At 40.9% G+C, this 18,884-nt stretch overlaps 1 protein-coding gene across 1 annotated transcript in view; it reads left to right on the top strand.

Annotated features, from left to right (window-relative positions):
• Positions 1–6,517: 6,517 nt before the first annotated feature.
• TAFA2 (TAFA chemokine like family member 2) overlaps positions 6,518–18,884 on the top strand; it is a 443,544-nt gene continuing 431,177 nt past the window's right edge. Inside the window, exon 1 of the mRNA XM_037063049.1 lies at positions 6,518–7,903. The gene's annotated coding sequence lies outside the window, so the exon portion shown is untranslated. The remainder of the gene's footprint in view (positions 7,904–18,884) is intronic.

Raw genomic sequence — 18,884 nt, 5'->3', positions numbered from 1 at the left:
TCTGGTGTGTGCATCTGTGCATGCACACTGCAGTAAAGAAGGCTAATTTCATAGACCATGGCAGCATTTTTCAGGATTGCCAGAGTCACTTGAGAATCTAATGTTTAGATACAGGTAATTCTTGTGGTCAGCAGGATGGAGGCTTGAGATCATTATTGTTGGATATTTAAATAATTGTGACCATATGTTATTCCACGGTCTTGTGAATTGACATAGTGATTACTCATCTATCCACTCATTCATGCCCGCAGCTTTACTAGATTAAAAAATATATACATATTGTATAAATAAATAAATAAATAAATATATATATATGACTGCATACTTTCGAGAGGTATATAGTCTAACGTGGGACAATCTATAAGACAACGAATCAATTACAACACAATGTGATCACTATTCAGATGGAGAGAAACATCAGGTATTTGAGAGCACAGGAAAAACAGCTAGTACAGTGGATTAAGAAAATTGTGATGATTTCTTAGAGGAGATACCATATTTTGCCATGTACGATATGCACATTTTTGCCCAAATTTTTGAGGGAAAAATATGGATGTGCATTTTACACAAGTAGTACTAATTCTGTATCTATATAAATGTTTTTAATTCTTTTATTTATGCTTATGCATTAAAAGTGCAACTCTAGAAAGCAATAACGATGTCTGTACACAAAATAATACCCTAGAATATGATAATTAGTTTTGTTTCTAAATGTAAATAAATAAAAAATTGAAATCAAAGGTTTTTTCCCTGAAAGTTTGGGTCAAAAATGGGGGTGCACATTATTCATGGAAGCGTATTATACATGGCAAAATACAGTAACTCTTGAGGATATCCTTAGAGGGAATAAATGAATGAGTTGGAATTAACTAGGTAAAGATTACTCACCGACATGGTGTGGTGGTGCCAAGGGTTTCCATCAAGTCCATTTGGGAAGCCATTGATAAGAGGTGTTATTTATCTCAACTCTTTGGCACATGGTAAAAAAATCAAGAAGTAAGCAAATAAAGTCTCTGACACAAACAGACGATGTCGTGTCAGTGCACTATAACACAATCACTGCCGTGTGAAAGTTGCTAGTCAGGTGGTATAATACCCATAAATCAGAACTGTAAATTGAAGACCTGGATTAATTCAATGACTGATGTGGCAGTATATCCAGTTCATGCTGTCTAGTGAGGTAAAGAATCACAAAGATACTTTCTACTGTGTTGGTGAGAGCTGTTGGATGGAGGGCTTTCAGGAGCATCCATAAAGGACAGATGGACAAAACCAAAGAGGGTAGGATCAAGGGTGGGAAGTAGGGATGGCTGGAGTGGGGGAAAAATGGAGACAATTGTATTGAACAACAATTTAAAAAGTAAAAAAAAAAACTGATAAAGGGAGGGAGTCCAGAGACTTGATCATCTGAATGAACTTCTTGTTCTTACCCAAGATGCATGTCCTTTAATCTGTAATGGGAATGTTCTGCTTCTCACAGGTCAGCTTGCAAGACACCTTGGTGGGTTAAGGCTACTGTGCAAAATACTGTTCTAAACTGCAGAAACCAAAACAAATTCCTTCCCTTTCCCAGGTTATTGAATGTGTTCTTACTGCTCTACTCATTAGGAAATGGAGTCTTTCTTCCCTGCTTGAGCATGTGCTGGCCCGGTGAGCTCTGTAGCCAAGGGGGCTGTAGCAGACACCGTGTCACCAGAGACTTGGAAAGTGCTTGGGTAATGAGGCTTCTCCTATTACTACTTTTGGAACATTGTGACTGCCACTATGTTAAAAAGCTAGGCAAGCCTGTTAGATGATCAGGGACATGTGGTCTAGTTAGCCCCCAATTCTCCAGGGCACAGTCTGCCAAAATGTGAGGGAGGCACTGCACTGCCCCTCGAGCACAGATACGTCAGTAAGCTCAGCTGCGTCTGGAGGAACTGCCCAGCTGAGCCTAGCTGAGCTCAACCCAAATTGCCAATCCATAGAAATGTGAACTAAACAAATGTTCTTTAAGCCACTAAATTTGGGGGTGGTTTTTGCCATTGTCTACACTACCTGGTACTTACAAGACAGTTTTCTTGCCTCTTTTCTTTCTCATATTGCTCTGTTCAGTAGTTCTCTTGATTTATTTCCACGATGTGCGTCTGCTCTCTTGACTTGTTTGGTTTCCTAATTACTGACCATAAAGTATTTATTATAGAGTATTTATGGTGTGTTAGGTACTATGCTACGTGATGGGGATACTAAAAGTTAATAACATGCCACCTTCGGTTATATGGAGTGAATTCTGCGCTTCCTTCTATTCACCTAATTACTTGGAAAACACTTAAAAGATGAGTGGCAGAAGTAATACTGAAAAAGATTCTTTGTGCCAAAGAAGCAAAACAAGAGGAGACAAGTGGGACTGAGTAGCTTATGTGTAGTACTCTTCTTCCCTTATGCCCTAGAAATCAGATTTTTGTTAATTTGTTTTAATATCCTACACCTTGGCAGAATGCTATAAGGAGCTGCCATTAATATTTTTCTCTACTAATAACTAACAACTTTTTTTCTATTATGAATGGACCCAGGTCCTCTGGCAAAGGCTTTTCCACATTCAGCTGTACATCGTTTCCAATTCCCTGGAATACAGAAGATAGCGTGTTTTAGCCATGGTGCTGGGGAAGGCAGAGGAAAACCAAAGCCAAAACCAAGCCAAATCAATCAAACTGATTTTAGATTTAGGTACATCTGGTTTGAATCCCTGTGCTGCCACTTAATGACAGTGAAATTGTCTCAATATTTTTCCTCTGTAACATGGGGTTATGTCATCTACTTTATGTGATGTTGTGGGAAATTGAAGGAAGGATTTGCGGCCACACAGAAAACCCCTAGCAGAAAGCTTGAAGCGCCCCAAAGTGACATTTGAGTAAGCCCTCGGAACACGGAGGGCTACATGTGGAGTTGCAATCCAGCGAAGTTTAGCATCCAATGCAACAATTTTTTACTGCTTAGACAGGAGGAGGCAGAGAAGTATTATCTCAAGATTTCTGTTAAACTAGGGAGGCATTTGCCATTTTTTTCCTTTGGGAGGGAAGAAAAGATTTTGTTTTAAAGTGTAGGAGGTGCCAGGAACAGGAATACCTTGATCTGAAATCATTGGGAATTACTTATTTGAATATTTCTAAAGAAATACAAAGATTATCAAAGAATTTTAGTACCACAAGACTTTGAATAATAAATTCTAATATGCTTTGCAATTAATTTATACATTCGTTACCTTTATTAACTTTTTATCATGTTTTGTACAAACAGACTGGATGTAATTAGAAAAATTTTATTTTAGATTTTGTAATCTTTACCCGAATATATATATATATATATATATATATATATATATATATATATATATAGACATACATACATACATATATTTTGCTTTTAGAGAGAGAGGAACAGAGAGAGAAACATCTATGCAAAAGAGAAGCATGGATTGGTTGCCTCCCAAACATGAGGGCGCTGGGGATCATTTGCATCCAGACTAGGAGTTGCATGAGCCTTCGCAAGAACTGGGGATCAAACCCATAACATAGGTATGTGCCTTGACCTGGAATTGAACCTGCAATCTCTTGATTACGGGCTCATGCTCTGCCAACTAAAGCCACACCAGCCAGGACCAGAAATAAATTTTTAACAATATGATAAAACTGTAGTTTTCCCACAACCACAGAAAGCCAATGAATTAGAAGCTAGGAGAATTACAATGTATGCTTTATATTTCTTATGAGAAAGGAAGGCCAGCATTCTAAAGTGATTTTTCTAAGTGTAACCACTTAGAATATTCTTCCCTGCACAGGGCCCAGGTTTCCAATGGTCATTCCTTTTTGGACTTCATCCCACTACTTAACATAGCAGACAGAGAATTACTATGAAATTTGCAATGAAATAGTAGTGCTAGGTGTTCTAAAATGTAAACTTTGCTCTCTGGGGAAATAAGTTAAGTGGGGATGGGGGGAAAATCTCTGATCACAAATCTTTTGAAAGAGATCATTTAAAGGAATCTCAAATGATAGCCATGTGCTAACCTGATTTAACTGTAGCACTGGACCCCTGATTTAACTGTACTATAGTACAACTAAAACAGTATAACTCACATAATATACTTTTGGCTCCTTGTTTTAAATTATTTCAGTCAGTCTCAGTTATTTCCTTATAAATTCTTTTCTTTCTTTAAGTCTATACTAAGATAGATTATCAGGCTAAAATAGAACAACCTCAAAAATTCAGAGTGAATGGTGAATGGGAAGGAGTTTAATCACAACTTTAATAGATATTTTATACTTTATAAACATATAGAAACACCTTGAAAGTAAAATCTAAATGTTGAAGTTATAGATGGGACCTAGATTGAACTTGACTAAAGTAACAACACATTATAAAATCTGTGGCACCACCTTTTATTAAAACAACCACCAATCTAGATAAAATATTTGGTGTCTTTTAGATATAAAGTATGGTTGAATTACATAGCATGTTAAGATAAAATCACTAACAAGGGAAACATATAGTACATATTTCTTTGTAAATATGATACCTAGTATTACTTTTATTTTCTAGCTGCTGGAGAGAACATGTGATACCTGTTTCATCAATGATTTCAGTGAATCAGAGCCATAAAAGCATAATACTTTAGAGCTGGAGAAATTTAGTTATTTTGACACTTACTAGTCTAGTTGAATAAGTGGTTTGAACATTGGGTCCAAAGCGAGATATTTGAGATATCCTTACTTGTAAGGGAACTGTAAGATTTCCTGGATCAGTATCCTATTTCTTGGCTTCAGATACTCTTTTCTTTTTCTAAAGCCATTGTTAGTACTTACTCATTTTGCATAATCTTCTAATCACTAGATTAAGGTTTTGCTCATTGCCAAAGCTGATCAAAGTGAGCCAAAAGAAGATTCTTTCTTCTTTTCTTTAATTTCTTTTTAATTTTAATTGTTGTTCAAGTACAGTTTTCTGTCTTTTACTCCCATCCCAGCCCACCCACCCAACCCCCCCTCACAGTTCCACCCCCCTAGTTATTGCCCATGTGTCCTTTACACTTGTTCCTGTAAACCCTTCCCTTTTTCCCCTGAAATTTCCTCCCCTCTCACCTCTGGACACTGTCAGCCTGTTCTCTCTTTCAGTGTCTTTGGTTATATTTTGCTTGCTTGTTTGTTTCGGTTTCTGTTAAAGGTGAGATCATGTGGTATTTGTCTTTCACCACCTGGCTTATTTTGCTTAGCATAATGCTTTCCAGTTCCATCCATGCTGTTGCAATGGGTAGGAGCTCCTTTCTTTTTGCTGCATAGAATTCCGCTGTGTAAACAGTACCATAGTTTTTGGATCCATTCATTTACTGATGGGCACCTAGGCTGCTTCCAGCACTTGGCTATTGTAAATTGTGCTGCTAAACACTGGGGTGCATAGGTTCTCTTTTTTAATATTTTATTTATTTATCTTTAGAGGGGAAGGGAAGGAGAGAAATATCAATGTATGGTTGCCTCTCATGAGTCCCCTGCTGGGGACTGGCCTGCAACCCAGGTATGTGCCCTGACTGGGAATCGAACCGCGATCGTGTGGTTCGCAGGCCCTCGATCAATCAATCCACTGAGCTACACCAGCCAGGGTTGTGCATAGGTTCTTTTGGATTGGTGTTTCGGGGTTCTTAGGATATAATCCTAGCTGTGGAATTGCCAGGTTAAAAGGCAAATCCACTTTTAGTTTTCTGAGAAAATTCCATACTGCTTTCCATAGTGGTTGTATCAATCTGCAATCCCACCAACAGTGCACTAGGGTCCCCTTTTCTCCACAAGCTCTCCAACGTTCGTTGTTTGTTGCTTTGTTTATGACAACCATTCTGACTGTGATATCTCATTGTGGTTTTAATTTGCATCTCTCTGATAGCTAGCAATATTGAGCATCTTTTCATGTGTCTCTGGATCCTGTGTATGTCCTCCTAGGAGAAGTGTCTGTTCAAGTTCTTCGCCCAATTTTTAATTGGGTTGCTTGAAGAATACTCTTTCTTTGAGCTCAAACGCAAACAGCTTAAACCAATACCCAATTTGGTCTAACCTGTAAGGACACGACCTTCCAGGGTCTTGCTATTACATTTCTGTAAACAGTACAAGGTCCTTTTACCAAGGACTCTGGTTACATAGGGCTGCAATGCAAATCGTTTCTATAAATCCATTACAGGTTGGAATTGGTAAAAATGCAAAATTCTCTGAAACCAGACACTTTTCTTGTTCTTTGTGGATAAATTGCCATCGTAGTTTCAGCCAGTTCTTTCTAACCTCGTTCTCCCTCTAGAGGGAGACATAGTCCAGCTCTTATGCCAATTGCCGCCCTCTCATCTTTTACTGTGTCTTTTTCTGCAGGACCACAGCTTGCTTTCGGCAGCGGCTGCGGCTGCTAACAAAACTGGCTGTTGAAAGGGAGGGGAGGGAGGCAACGCCCCCTGGACCTGCAGTCCCATTTTACTGCTTAACTCAGCTCGTAGTGTTGGGATCTTTTCTCTCCCTGTGTCCACCTTCCACAGTACGGGGAGGCCAGCCACTCTGCACTCCCTTGGGCAGCCAGGCTGAGTGGAATAAGGGGTGTGGGTGGAACAGCGGGTTCTGCCCTTTACGGTGACTTTTAAAAAGATATCACCGTTGTCTTTTGATAGTATAGGGCTGAGGAGAGGAGACTGATTATCAAACCTCTTTTTATTTTTCCTTCGGTAATTTGGATTTGTTTCCTCAGCCCCCTCCCTCGCCCCTCTTCCTCCCCTCTCGCCTTTAGCGAAGTGACCCGGTGACACTCGCTCGCTCTTGTTGGATGTTGGAAGCAGCACCTCGGTGGGTGACGTTGTCAGGTACTGGGGAAAGGTGGACGGCAGCAGTTGCCCTTCCTTCCAGCCCGCGATGCCTAGAGGGGCAGCGGCCGGGCAGCGTGGGGCTCTGCCAGCAGCACTTCTAGGAGGGTTTGAGGGGCTGCAGCTGGCTAAGAGTTGCTGCTAATTGGACTCGGCACAAAGTCCCGGAGAAGGCACCAGCTGGGACCTATCTGCTAACCGCCGGAACACGGGCGCCTGAACCGAGGAACTCGGGCACCTTGCGGGAGGAAGACTGCGGAGCTCAGAGCCTCTCCTCCTTCCTGCTCCTAACCTCCCCAGCCACTCCTCAACGTCGGAGACCCGGGACCTGCGAGAGCCACGGAACAGGAGAAGTGCGTGTAGGAGGCTGCTTTCCTGAAGGTGAATCATTCCGACCAATTGCCTTTCCCCAGAGAGCAAAAGGGAGGGCTGCTGGAGAGAAGCAACGGAGGATGTGTGAGTGTGCGTGAGAGGGAGAGACGGCGCGAGGCGAGAGGAAAAGTCTGTACTCGGCGTTAAAAGCAAACAAATCAGAGATGGAGTAAGGGCGGTAATTGCTGCAAGACCGCCTTGATTCTCCAAGTGGGGGGAGCTGAGCGCACCGCGCGCGTCCGGCGAGGACAGCGGGCGACCGCGGGCGCTGGCACGGGCTGTGGGACTTGGGCTTGTCCTCGGAAAACAAATCTTTCGATTACTTTGACACTGTGGAATAAAGAGGGGGGGAAGAAGAGACGAGGCTCACACGCTCCACCTTCCACCCGCTTTAAGGGGATTCTAGTGTGAATGTCAAGGGACTCCTGAGCTCCCTTTGCCATCGGAGGAGGAAATACACGCGCGCGCACACACGCACGCTCCGGGCCTCACTCACCAGCGCCCCCCGCCCCCCCACGAGCCCACACCACCGACTTCGGTTCCCTATGCCCCTGAACGGGGACGGCGGATTGGCATCTCGGAAGCGATGCGAGAGCGATAAGGCTGGCGCGGGCCCGCGGAAGCTGCTGGAGCATCGCTAGGTGTTGCCGCCACCGGGAAGCCGGGCTGCAGGTAAGTGCGAGCGGCGTCCCCCGCGGGCTCTGGGGACTCGGGCGGCAGCTGGAGCCCCCGGGGCCCGAAAGCCTCCCCTCCCCGCGGGCCCGGGGCTGTAGGGGCTCCTTGGGGGCGGGGTGGGGGAAGAGAGGTGAGAGCAGGTGCTGGTCGGGCAGCCGGCGCCTCCCTAGCAGGCGGTCGGGGTAGGGGCGGGGGTCGAGGGGCGCCGAGAGGGGATCGCAGCACTTGGAAGCGGTTCTGAGAGCGGCGCCCTCCCTCCTTTTCTGCCCCATTTCTTCTAACACCGCGAGCGACCCGGCCGACGATTAAAGTGGGTTTTAACTCGATCCCTCAACCAAACCCATCTGGCTTCGTAACCATTTTGAACTCCTAACAAACAGTTGTTGGGGGTCGCGTTCGAGGCAGGATCAATGTGACAGATGTGTCAGGTCGCCTTTCTGAAATCCCTACTTTCTGTCCACTTCTGATTAGCCAATTCTCGGGCCTGTCTGCAAACAGTGGGCGTTTCAAGGAGGCTCTTGATTTCTCCACCTCTAACTATTTTCATGAAGAATCATCTTGATAGGTTCCGGGGTCCCATCTATTTAAAGGTTTATTTCCAGTAAGGAACGGACGCTTTAATAAAGGTTACTACAAGAGAGCTTTAGGAAGAAGATCATTCATTCTACGAAGTGTTCAAAAAAGAAAAAAACAGCTTTGAGAAACTGATGGGTTTTCATTTCTTTCCAGGTAGAAGCCTCCCCAGATCTTGCTAATAGTGCACGGTTTTTCTGTCCCATTGCTTTAATGTCCCTTCGCCCCCCTGTTCCCAAAGGCAGGGCTCCTATCTAGAGGCGTTTTCTTTAAGCTACCGATCTTCACTTTCGTGTGGAGAACGTGTTGTTTCCAGAAACTGCTCCTGCAAAGGAAAGTTTGAGGTCCGCCGCCGGATTTCTATCTCCTAGGACCGCAGGCTGAGCTATCTAGCTCGTACTGGAAAAGGAGGAGCTGGGAGCGCTGGCAAAGCCCCTGGGGAGCCGCGACGCTTTCGCGTGCGGTACTTCCCTTCCTGACCGAGTGTTAAACAATTGCCTGAAGCGCTTGAAATCTAATGTGCAGTTACTACAGTGGCTGGCTGGCCTTTTTCCATCTTGTGCTGAGTGAGTTTGGCTTGTGGCAATGAAACAGCCAAGAAAATATCTTCCTTTTCTGAGTGATAAATCTCCTCTTGCATTTCGGAGAAATCTTTTTTTTTTTTTTTAACGAAAACAAACCTGTATGCAACTTGACTCTCAAAAGTACCTCCAAAGCAGCCAGTATAAGAGTCCTTCACTCGGGACAGAATGTATTTCAATAACAATTGACTGAATGATAGTTATCTGGTTCCTGTCTTCCCAACTAGATTGTTGGAGATGCTAACGTTAAGATCTATCAATTGGCACATTAAAACTGTGCTATTAAGCAATGTCAGTTAAGGCAATTGAGTAATCAGTTTTAGATATCTGTGTAAAGTGCTAAATGGCAATAACCGGCAGAAGAAATTGAAAACACTTCTAACGCCTTTCAAAACCAGAGCATTAAGATTATTTGTATTTATTCCAGCCTTTCTCTGTTTCCGTGTGTATCCTCAGATGGGTGAATCTTTTGCAATTTCAAATTTGGCACCTAAGAACCTTAAAAATAATCAGACACATGTAATTTAGTATTTTCTTTTCCTACTTTATTTTTTTATTTAATTCTTGTTCAAGTACAGTTTTCTGTCTTATATTCCGCCCCCCCCCCCCCAGTGTTCTGGTTCTCATCCTGGCTCAATTGTTTACATACTGACCTCTTTGGCGTGCTGATTTTCAACACCATCAATAGCCACGGAAAGTCCTTTGGTAACTACTACACTGGGACTTGTTCTATTTTGAAAAAATGAGATTGTGTCATTTATAGATATCATGCCATGAGAGCAGTGTCACAGCAGCTGAGAGCCCAGGCACGCTCTTTGGGGAGGCACAGCACATTTTTAGCATGTTGCTTTTTATTAGACAGTTTTTTGAGGTCAAAATTTTTATTCTTTTTTGCACCTTTAATCAAATTGTGTAGTTTAGGATGCTTAAATTTATATATTAATAATAGTGCTATGAGTGCTATGATATGTGTCTGTTAAAGAAGAACCCAAAACCTTGGCATTAATGCTACAAGTTGTGCTAAAAGGAATTGGAAGTTTCTGAGTTTGTGTGATTTTGAATCTGAACAATGTTAGCTATTTCAACAGTTGACAAATTGGGGAATGAAGATTTATTGAGATGCCCATGGATCTAAGTCAAAAGTGATATGTATTGCTTAGAGACAGCACTGTAATATTTACTAACCACCAAGTTATAAAATGAGATGACACAGCTGTACAAAGTTCTGTTTTTAGCCATAGTTACTTTTCCTTCTAAAAAATTTATGAGGTAATGAAACTTTGGTGGTAATACAACATTTCACTAAAATTGTTTTGTATATTGTTAGAAAAGTTTAGATGTTTTGGATCAGCATCTTCAATGTAGTATTTTAAGAAATTATTCTTTTGCAATGCGTTTTTGAACACTGAAGTGCCAAAAGTGTATTTTAAGGTTGATTTATCACTAATTGCATGTTATGTATTACCAGGTACAGGTAGAGTAAAATGCGTCTTTCCAGCATTTTCTAGGCATTTCTTATCATGGGCCCTAATAGAAGGCACTGTCAGATTCTGCCTAAGTTCAGCTGTGGCTACAAACTGATGAACATTTGCCTCTCTAATGCATGTCTTAAAGTAGGAATGTTCCAAAGCGTCATCAGTTATTTCTAATATATTTGAGAAGATGAAACAACCATAGTGCAAACAGTTCAGTGCCCAGGCTTTTATTTCTCCAGTATTTTATTAGGGATGCCTCATTAAGTCACATTATTCTGCAGCTGTTTTGTTCATTAAAGATTCAAGTAGAAATAAGGAACTTTACTGTGCAACGCAGTTTTGTGTTGTTGGCAAAAACCTGTAATTTGAAGTAAAAATAAGCATCTAACAGTCCCCTTTGATCTATGCCTGACATTTGCAAATGCAATTCATCAACCTGTTATTAGTAAGGCTCTATTGAAACCCAGAGAAGAAACATATTAACACAGATGCTGGTAGATATCAAGGCCAAACTAGCTGAATCAACCTCATATTTGGTCCACACACTTGTACAGTATTTCACATGATCTTGCTTATGAAGCATCGTTTTCATTTTTTAATGCTGTGTAATATGGTGAGTTTGCCATTTTGTTCAAAAATTCTCGGGTTAGCTTTATTTTGAACGATAATATTTGGAGCATGTTGAACTAAACCACTGGAAGAGGAGGGATGATTCAACAAGGAGTTTCTGTTAAGCCTTTTTAGAAAACTGTTTTCCTTTAAGTTTGGAGCACAGGCTGAAAGGGGAGATGGAAGATGGGCCTGGCAAACAGAGACCTAGAAGTTTGTCATTGACCACTGATTTATTTGGTAATTTTTAGAAAGTCTGATTCTATTCATTTGGCACAGGAATTCAATGTCCTTGACAGTGAAATAGAACTCACACTCTTCTACTTACTTTTAACGGAAATTTTAAGAATGTATAGATTTATTGGAACATGAAGGAAATGGCTATTTAAATACATTTCTCTATCTAATCTCCATATCTATACATATGTATGCACATGCATACCTATGTACAAATGCTTTTAATGGCACCTATACAAAATGCTGCTTTTGTATCGAAGGGGATGAGAACAATTTTTTAAAAATGTCTGCATTTTTAGGTACATAGTTTTTCACTATTTTACATGATATGACCAACAGTGTAGCTGTATCCGTGTTTTAACAAGGTCATTTATAATTGAGCTTTACTGTTTGAGCCCATGTTACATGCAGTACAGTTTTCCTCTTTAGTTTTTCTTTTGAAGGTATTTTTGTTAATGGTGAAACAGCCCTACAATGTTACTGGACTAGATTGGTTCAGCAACTTCAGTATTTTAGTTCTGGCCAAGAAAAATATTCAGACTCAAATACGAGCAAAGCTGGTTTAGAAAGTCATAGAGGTAGAGGAAGTGAGCAGTGGGAGAAGGAAAGAGTGAGCCAGCTGGGCTGGGTGGGCTCAGGAAATAAGTTACAGAAGCAAAAAAAAAGGGGGGATGGTTCTTGGAGCTTAAGACAAGGAAAGCAAGGATGTGTGTGCCTGGGGGAAGAAGAGGGTGAGAAGTCCCGGTGTTCTCCAAAGAGGGCAGGCACTGGGGAAGGAAGAGGGTAGGGAAAGGGTTGGAGTCATGGTCCCCACTGATTGGTAGGCACCAGGGCAGAGGGTCATTAGTCATTGAAGCTGGTCCTGATGCCATCCATGCTGGAGCCCCATCTGGCCTTACTGGTCTTCTAGGCCTGTAGCTGAGACACTGCTGAGGACTCGATGTTATCTGAAGTTTGACTAAAACTCTGACTCTGTGGTCAACAGACCTGAGGCATTGTTCCTAAGATTTCTTGATTCAAGTCAGAACCTCATTGTCCTGAGGGCTTAAGGCATAAAGGTGTGGTCATGCAAAGGGTTGTTTGGGAGTCATGTGAAGCTATTCTCTGGCTCCCTTGTTCTTTTAAGGGGCTCTGCAACATGACTAGTGACATGCAAGGGGAGAAGAGGTCTGGGGAAGGACCCAGCTGCATGACCAGTGATATAAGAGGTCAAGGGGTCTAAACTGAATGACCAGCAATATACTAGGGGAGGAAAGGTCACCTTGGGGGCAGAGCCCCACCCTATAGGCACCCCAGGTTTTCTGCCTGGGCGCCCACCGTCCTTGCTTTTCTAATGCCTGTCTAACTGCGTACTTCATTTATAGTTGTTAGGCTACAATTGCAAAAATAAACCAGTTTTGTCCTCTATGTAGGGATGCTTTGGGATGTGTTTATTGCCACTCTGACTGGGAATTTCAGCACATTTAAAACACTGAGTATATCTGTGTGCCGTCTTTATTAAATTTGCGCCTCCACAGTCCCAACATAAACCATGCATTACATTAGAGCATACTATTCTGGCTTACAAACGACATCTACACATTTTTCAGAAACATATTGATATTATACTCCAAATTTGTGTTAGATTTCCAAAACCCACCCACTTCCAGTGCGTATCCCACATGTATATGTTGGATTCCATTCTGTGTTGCAATGATAGGCAATCTAGTCCTTGAAATCAGTGAAAATCTGTCCTAGTTAGGCAATTAATTGTTATTGACCTTTGGAAAATAATATACTACTTTCAGGTTCCTGGGGATTTAGATGAAAAGTAAATGTATTAGCTGTAAGGAGAACATTCTATTTTGTTCACAGTGATCCATATGGGGTCTGAGAAATAACTAAGGAATCAGAGCTGATAGTACACTTTTATTAGATAAAACCCTTTTAATCACCTCCTTCAATCTCCTGAATTACTCCATAGTAGCTGTAATTGTTTTATGGTTTCCTCTGAATGACCAGTTAGTGAAGGTAAGTCTGTCTTCCTTTCCCCTAGCAATAGCACAAACATAGTCATTCAATTAAGTTTATCTTTGTTTTTGAAACTCTTTACTGAGAGATTGATGCTGTGATAATGTTGTATTCTTAGCAATCATGGTGGTAGTACGAATTTGGTATTTTGGTAAAGGGGGGACAAGCTGCCAGACAGGTCTCCTTTGCTTTCTATCTCCTTGTACTCTCTGAAGCTAATTCTTCAGGTAAAGCCCGGAGAGTGCAAAGTAGCTTTGGATGAATGCAAGGTTTGTTTTACTAAATATTTTTATGGTTTTATCCTGCTATGAACCAGTCACTGTATAATTGCACGCATGCGAAGGGGCAACTGTGTTGACCTTTAAAGGTCATGCAAAAATTCTAAACCTTTCCATTTACAGTGTTAATTGCCCATGGCCTCCTGTTGCTGCGTATGGAGCTTTCTGTTGAGTTTAATAACACAGAGTAATACTTTGGCTTTCTGGGGAGGATTATGCAGGTCTTTATAAGCACATTTATGAAGGTTTCCATAGTGGGAACTATGATACAAGATTTTGGAAAAGTGTATTTGTGCTTTGGAACTAAAGTTTTTAAGCTAGAATGGCCTGGGCTATGAGGAGATAGACAGAATCTTTCTGGGACAAAAGATCCATCATTCAAAATTATTATTTATATGTAAACATTGTGCATAGTGTTATTTCATTCTGGCTGAGTTTTTCTTCTTTAATGTCCTTCTTGGAAACTCCAGTGCGAATTGTACTTAGATATTGGAGGAAGGACATATGCTTGCTGTCCCCTGCTCCATTATGGAAAAGACTGTCCATCTGAGAGAAACAAGCGTGCCGTCTCTTCCACACTGCTTTTCCTTGGCTTCAGGTTCTTTGTCTTTATGGGTTGTAAAGTAAGTGAAAGAAAGGAAGTGAAAAAGGGTCACTTGGTCGTTGGAATCTTTTTTTTTTAAGATTTAATTTATTTATTTTCAGAGAGAGGGGAAGGGTGAAAGAGAGGGAAACATCAGTGAGAGAGAGAGACATCAATTTGTTGCTTCTTGCACACCCCCAACTGGGGACCTGGCCCATAACCCTGGCTTGTGCACTAACCTGGAACCAAACCAGTGATCTTTTGCTTTGTGAGAAGTTGCCCAACCCACTGAGCCACACTGGTCAGGGCTTAGAAATTTTAATAAAACCTCAAGCTAGTAGTAATTGAGCAGAGACTTTGTTAGAATGTATTTATCGTTTGAGAAGACAGTTTTTCTACAGCTCTAAAACTTGGTTCCCTCAAACAATACAGCTCTGTGTACTGATGCAGTGAATTTGTCACTGCTCAGATCCATCAAGAATTCAAATAGCCAATAAAAACCACTTGGGGGAAACAACATAAACACTTATATTTTTAATATGTATTAATTTGTGGACAGTTCCAAATTCATTTAAGGTGGAAAAAGTTGGTTATTTTTACCCTTTCTTTCTTACTTTAGTTTTACTTTGTTATAGGTGTATAGTGAATGCATGCTCAAGTTTGTTGGTATTGGAGAGTTCAATAAATTTCTTTTTAGAATGACTGTCAGACATATTAATATCAATGACCTGGTCCTGCTTTTGTTTGTACAAAGTCTGCCCAGAAAAAGTTCAGCCCAGCCATTGTAAATATAACGAGAATGGTTTGTGCCACATGGATATAACATGGCAGCCAAGGAGAGTGGACTGGAAAGCGCATGTGTGAACAATGATGACTTCACTGCACTAGTCAGAAGGGGTGGTAGATACTGTTGAGTGAGCATGTGTACTGTGTAGCTGCCGCATTCAAAATGACAGAGTGGGTAGAGCAATGAATTTGCATCACATTTTGTGTTAAGCCTGAACATTCCTCTGTGCAAACTATTCAGATGATTCAGAAGGCTACGCTATGGGCAACTGGTGACTGGCAGCTTCATCATGACCACATGCCCGCTCATTCATCACGTCTCGTGCAGAGTTTTTTTGGCAAAACTTTAAATCAGCCAGGTGACTCAGCCCCTCTATAGCACAGGCTTGGTGCCCTGTGATTTTTGGCTTTTCCCAGAAGTAAAATCACCTTTGAAGGGGAAGAGGTGTCAGGCAGCTGATGGCATTTGGGAGAACGTGTGGTCCCAAGGTGCCTACATTGAAGGGGACTGTGGCATCAGTGTTCTATGAACAATGTTTCTTGTATCTTCTTCAACAAATGTCTCTAGTTTTCATAGTACACAGCTGGATACTTTCTGGACAAACCTGCTATTTCCTCAGGAAGTTGAGTTTAGTTGAGCGAAAGAGCTTCAACTTTAATTCTCTTTTTTGGTGTATAAGGAGAAAGGAGGTAGATGCTCTCCCTTTCAGTCGGGTGATCAAAAGGCCAAGGGCATAGTGAAAGGGCACTTATAGTCTCAGACTCCATCAAACCTAATTGGGTAGTTTTAAGTTCAAGAAAAATTTTTAACCAAAATTTTTTCAGTTTTCTTAAAATGTTATATCACAGTGGTTTCCTGTTAAGATACATATTTAGTATTGTTGAAATCACCTTTTAGATTGATTGTTGATGTGTTTATAAATATACCAGAATTGCAGCCACATTTAGGTTTTGTTATTTGACTCTGCATTTGTTCATCCCATCATTTGCTGAGTGGTTACAATTCATTGGTTGGCATTTTGGCTAGCAGATAAATTTTGAAAGTGACTATTTTGACACCAGCATGATACAGTGGGGAGAGCTCTGGAGATGCTTTCGTAGTTCTACCAATAAAGTACCTGTAACCACAAGAAAATCACTTTATTTCTTTGTGCCTCAGATTCTCAGCAATATATTTTTCAGTCAAATCTTTAAGACAATTAAGAATTAAATTTTTTCTCCCTTGTATTCAGACCTATCAAGCAAACATCATGGCATGAGAGGTACAGTTACAGTACTGTAAGACGTACTTTTCAGTTGGGAAGTCAGGGACATCAGGCACATCAGGAAATGTTCCGTAAGTGCTTTTTAATAAGTGATTTGTAAAAGTTGTCCAGCTTTACAAGATTAGGATGATGACGATGATGAGAATGATGATTCTGGTGATGACTAAAGACTGTAGACATGGGGACATAAAATTGAGTCAGACTAAATCTTATAGTTCATTTTAGCCATTTTGTCTAGATAATATCATACTGTCTTGTTGCAAAACAAGCTGTAGTAAGCCATGGAATAGGCCATGGAATGGGCTTGTTAGGGTTACATATGTTTTCATAGTTGCTGAAATAAAATGAACAACCAAAAGTAGAGCTAGACTATCAAATGAATACAACCTTCATATACCTGTTGATGATTAAATACGTTCATTTAAAAGCTGTGTATGAATTCTTGAGAATTTATAATTCCTGGTAAAAGTTCATTTATTTATTCAATAAGTATTTATTAAAAATTTTCTGGGGGATTGGGAATCTGCCAGTCAATAAAAAACACAAAGATACCTGTCTTCATAGAATTTACCATTTCAGTATATTACTTGGAGTTTTGAAATGAATCTGGAGGAGTGGTTTAAGAATGTATTGGGCTGTGTCTGCTGCAGCTACTAATTCTTGTTTATGACTGTGAAGTACAGTATAGTTCTTACAATTTAACCATAAGATAGTTAAAATGTCTAAGTTGTAATGAGTTGTGTAGCAAAATAGCATATTTATTTAAAGTGAAGTAGTATGTATTTCAGTGGATCGATAAATTTAACCGTTAAATGGTTAAAATGTCTAAGTTGTAATGAGTTGTGTAGCAAAATAGCATAATATTTATTTAAAGTGAAGTAGTATGTATTTCAGTGGATTGGTTCCAGCTCAAAAGGTCTATGATCAAACCAAAGGTAACCAAACAGTAGCTCCTTTTCCTGAATTGCACATATGAAAGGATAAATTCAGAGAGGCTGAATGATTAGAGATCAGTGATGTGCTGCACCTTGGAGCCTCTTAAAAAGGTTGCAAATTCAAATGCCTGTGGGGTCTGGCTGGGAATGTGAATGAGTGAAGCAGACCAAATGGAAGATGACAAATGGCAACTGACACTCCGCCTCAGCTCCAGTGTTGGGGAGACCATAGGGAGTGGTGGAGATTCTGGCCAACATCTGAGTGGGACAGCTGAGCCTTGGCTCCACTTATTGCCATGCCCAGAACGCAGGTCTGATGTTGCCAGATTTTCTCATTTGTAGAAGGGAAGTTGGATGTGCAGATTATTTGATGCAAAAGTTCCAGATTTATAAATGATGGTAATGAACTCAAAATTAAAAATACTATGTGGGCCAACAGACATATCTGCAGTCCATATGCAGGCTAAGGGGCATGAGCTGTTGACAGGGATATGTGAGAACAGCTAGTTAGGGAGATATGTGTATGCCTGCCCTCTGCCATCTCTCACTGTAATCCTCCAACCCCTTGGCATCTCCGGTCAGGCTGGTTGCCAGTAAAGGGCTCAGCTGGAGCAGCTGAATGATAATGAGGAGTGCTTCAATCCCATCTCTCTGTTTACTTTTCTTCGTACTGACTCACTGGTACAGTTAATGCTGAACTCACCTCGAAGTTGGTGGTATTTTGTAGGGTTTAAGAGAGCTGCCGGGAATGCAGAAGTTTGAATTTATGCTGAATATTTGGAATGTGCTTTATAGTTCTCTTTTCCTTATTCCTTTAGATTATTGCGTCTTAAACTTCAAAATGCTCACAAGTCTTCTAGGGGAATTTTGCTAAAATGCAGGTTCTAGGGGAGGGTCTGAGATTCTGCATTTCTAACATGCTCCCAGGCCGAGCTCATGCTGTTGGCCTCTGCAGTGCAGTTGAGTTGAGAAGCTTTAGAGAGCTTTTTACCCTTAATTCCCATCCATGCATGCTGAAAAGTAGGATGCGTCCTACTCTGATGTCTCTGAGAGGTTTCTCCTTGTAGTAACAGCCCAAACCTGGCCACTGCCGCTCAACGCTTTTCTCAAAGGCTCTGTAATCTGAGCAGAGAATTTGTAAGTGATTTGCTCATTTTTTTTAGCTTTTTACTTAGAATACATGCTTTTCCCCCAAAGTATCACCAGAAATTGTCTGTTCCTCATATATTAATGTACGTTTGATTTACTTCCTATATGTTGAAGGAATAAGTTTTACTTCTTAAGTAGGACATTATAATGTACATGAATATATTCTGACATGCAAAATCAACTTTAGCTCCCTAAATCAGTTTTGGAATTTCAACAGTATTTCCTTCCTTTTAGGACTTCAGTGTAAAAGTTTTGGCCACAATGTGTAGATTTTTTTGTTCTGTTGAAGTAGTTGTTGTGAGTAGGTAAAAGGAAACACTTGAAAACCGGTGGTTTCCTATGCTTATTGGCCTTACAACTTTAGAGTGAGTATCTCTTTTTTTTGCTCTGTTAATCCTACCTGCCTTCCCACAGTGCTCTCTTTTGAATTGAAGACATAATGACTTACCTAGGGAGTTTAACTTCTTCATATGTCAGCAGTATTTTTTTTCTTAGAC

This window comes from Sturnira hondurensis, unplaced genomic scaffold (genome assembly GCF_014824575.4).
Source record: "Sturnira hondurensis isolate 20B ecotype Veracruz unplaced genomic scaffold, ASM1482457v3 Scaffold0014384, whole genome shotgun sequence".
Lineage (NCBI taxonomy): Eukaryota > Metazoa > Chordata > Mammalia > Chiroptera > Phyllostomidae > Sturnira > Sturnira hondurensis.
This window is presented reverse-complemented; position numbering and strand designations above follow the sequence as displayed.